The 3,474-nt window shown below is 35.8% G+C and overlaps 1 protein-coding gene across 1 annotated transcript in view; it reads left to right on the forward strand.

The window, feature by feature from the left end:
• Positions 1-3,474, forward strand: part of LOC106871658 (cytosolic carboxypeptidase 2) — a 229,443-nt gene that overhangs the window by 161,818 nt on the left and 64,151 nt on the right. The window lies entirely within an intron of this gene.

Below are 3,474 nucleotides of genomic sequence, written 5' to 3' on the forward strand. Positions count from 1 at the left end.
TGTGTGTGTATTAGTGCATTCAGGGAAATTGTTGTTATAATAGAAATATGTTACAAAAAGAAAATAGAAACTACACGTGGAAATGTAGGGGGAAAGTAAGAAGAAAAATAAACGAAAATGCACATTGGAAATAAAAAAAGTAAAGGCTTTTTATGAAAAGTAACCGTAGATATATACAGTGATATGAACTGAGGTAGGAATAAAAGTCATTATTGTGAATTGTTAAAGAGATTCAAAAGCATACCGGTTTCGTAATGTTACTAATCATTGCTTTGAATGCACACCGATTACTGAACGGTGTCAGGTCTATTACTCCCTGAGTAAAAAGATTATGTATAATGGAGGTAAGTAGTTCTGGATTTGGTGCAATTAGGGTAGATCTAGATCTGTAATGTCAATGGTGTATGGAATGTATTGGGGGTTAGTGGTATTAATTGAAAAGTTAGTAGTGTTCTGTATTATGTCATGTGTTCATATTTAGTGTGGAAGATATTTATTGATGAAAGTTGCCTCGTTATTCATTCTTTGTTGTATTGAGGTGTTCTGTGAACATTGATAGAAGGGAAAAATTAGGAAATTAGGATTAAGATTCCTCGCACACCTTTTTATGTGTCCACTGACCTGTATCTGTCTGTATTGTGGGTGGCGGATTTGTTCTTTGTGGAGAGTGGTTCTTCGACGGAGTGATATTCCTGTTTGGCCAATATACCACACCCTAAGCATGTAATGGCATAGATAAGATTTTCCGAGGCACAAGTGAAATTTGATTTAATCTTAAATATTTCACCTTGTTTAAAGTGGAACTCTGAACCCTCCAAAAGGTGGGGGCAAGTACCACAGTTAGGTTGACCACATTTTTTCACTTTTGGTTCTGTTGTTAATGGATATAGTCTTGCGCTGGTTAATATTTTTTCAATCATTTAGGTTACATTTTGCTTTTGATAATTTTGTGTGAGCCTAAAATTTTGTTCATTGTTTTATCTTTTGTGAGGATGGGTAGATTTTGGATGATAATGTTAATGGCTTCGTTGTTTCTAGGGTTATGTGTGGAGATGTATGGGAGTATTTTTAAGTTTGGTTTAGTATTTCAGTTGACTTCCCTTAATGCTCGTATGTCTACTTCCTTAGATCGTTTAATTCCATCATTTATTAATGATATTGGGTAATGTCTTTTGATTAGAATTGATCTGAGTTCAAGGAGTCTTCGTTCACGAGTATAGGTGTCCGAAACTATGGTACAAATTTTTTTCGCTAGATTATAAGGTATATTAATTTTTATGTGTTTGGCGTGGCATGAATTGAATAATAGGTACTGTTTAGAATCTGTGGGTTTATAGAAGATATCTGTTTCGATGTGGTTATTGACTATTATAATTAGGATGTCAAGAAAAGGGAGTTGTTTGTTGCTGTGCTCCATGGTGAATTGTATGTTGCTATTAATATTGTTGAGCATTATTTTGAAATCGAGGAGTTTGTCCATGCTGTCTTTCCAAAGCATAAATCAATCGTCCAAATACCTCTTCCAGTTCTCCTTTAAATAATAATGAAAAGAAGTACCATATTTTTGTAGTGATGATTGATATATTTTAAGCTCTAGGTAACCCATTACAAGGTTCGCAATCACTGGAGCAGCCCGGGTTCCCATTGCAATTCCACATTTTCTGTCGATAGTAAACTGTATCGAACATGAAATAGTTGTTCAGTAGGATGAATTTGAGTGCTGCGATTATGAATCTGTGGTTGATGCGTCCTGGGATTTCTTGTGGGTATTTTTCTAGCCAGAAGGTGATCGCTTCTATACCATAATCGTATAGGATGTTGGTGTACAAATTCACCACATCGAATGATACTAACAAGGTTCCGTTATTTATTGTCTTCGGGAGGTGGTTAAGCATGTCTAAGTCATCCCTGATGAAGCTTTTCACATATTTTAGTAAGAAGGTTTGAGTAAGATGTCGAGGAAGTAGCTCAAACGGTGGGCTTCACAAGCAGGACCAGCAATGATGGGTCTCAGTTTGAGGTCAGTAGGGGGAGGAACATTAATGTATAGGCTTGGAGAAACTTTGCAAGCTTTACAAATATGTGGATTTTTGTGTATTTTAGGTAATCCGTAGAATAGACTAGGTCTGTATTTAAAATTGGATAAATAGTCAATTTCATGTTTAGTGAGGCCCTTTCCATGTATTTGAAGTAAAAAAGGATAAGTTTTTAAGTGTCTTCTGTTGGTTGTATTGTACTATCATCTCATAGTAAATATTATTTTCCAACATGGAGAGTATTAACTTTTTATAGTACTCTGTGTCCATCACCACTACCGCACTTCCTTTGTCGTCTTCTAGGTCTTCCATTCATTTACATTAAGGTTGGATTTAATTCGTTGTTTTTGTAGGGTATTAAAAGGGAAACTGGTAATGTGTTCACAAAAGCATCAAGTGCTTTATTTCTGCCTTTTGTAGGGCATTATTCACTTTTGTTTTTTACTATTGAGTCATCTTCGCTGGTGTAGTTGTGAAGTGCTTCTGTGAGGTGTAATTTTTGGCAGAAATCCATAGTGTTATCCTTAATTTCATTCGGGTTCGATCTGCGAGGGGTTGGAGTAAACTTTAAACCTCTTGCTAGAATTTTAGTTTGTGTAATACTTAGGATTTTCTTTGATAAGTTGATTATTTTCAGTTGTTCTTGTACATTTTCTTCCATTTCACATCTCTGTTTCTCTGATTTAGATCTAAAAAAATGGTTGTAGTTGGTGGATTGTTGTAGAAAGTCTGTATTGTGTTTGGTTTGCTGAGGAGAAAGTGGGTGGAAAGTATGTTTGTGGTGGAGTGACTGTGTAACAGGCTAGATTATGGTTGTATAGAGGGTTGTTATATTGTCTATGGTTGATGTGGTTTGGGTTGAATTTATTTTTAACATTGTAATGTGGGTGGAGGGAGAAGTTATGTTGTCTAGTTAGGTTGTGTCTAGTTGAATGATTGAAGTAACCATGTTGAGGGTTAAGTCTCGGAGGTAAATTCTTCCATTTATTGTGAGATGATGGGGGTGGATTTGTAGGTATTGGTTCCCAAAAGTTTAGTCTGGAGGTTTCGATGGAACTTTGATTTTTATGTAGGATGCGATGAGGATTACGTCCAGATTTTCTATTGTGGGCTGAATTGCTGAGTGTTGTTTGTAAGTTATTTTGGGGTGTAAGAGAGGTTAGGTCGATGGAGTTGTGTCCCCTAGATCGTCTGTGGTTTGTGTTAGATAAGCGTGGGTTCATTTCTGTGTATGTTTTTGGTTTATTTTTCTTCAGGAAGAGGTTATCCGATGCGTATTCTATGTTGAACTGTGTTTCGTAGTTAATAAAGAAATTGGCTTGTCTTTCCCAGCGTTGTAGGGAGTTTGTTTCTTCAGCTTCACAAGTTGTTTTCAACAATTTAAAAAACACTTTGCAAGCGTTGACCATCTGAATGTTTCTTTAGTTCGTTTATTCAA

The sequence above is a fragment of the Octopus bimaculoides genome, chromosome 4, assembly GCF_001194135.2.
Source record: "Octopus bimaculoides isolate UCB-OBI-ISO-001 chromosome 4, ASM119413v2, whole genome shotgun sequence".
NCBI lineage: Eukaryota > Metazoa > Mollusca > Cephalopoda > Octopoda > Octopodidae > Octopus > Octopus bimaculoides.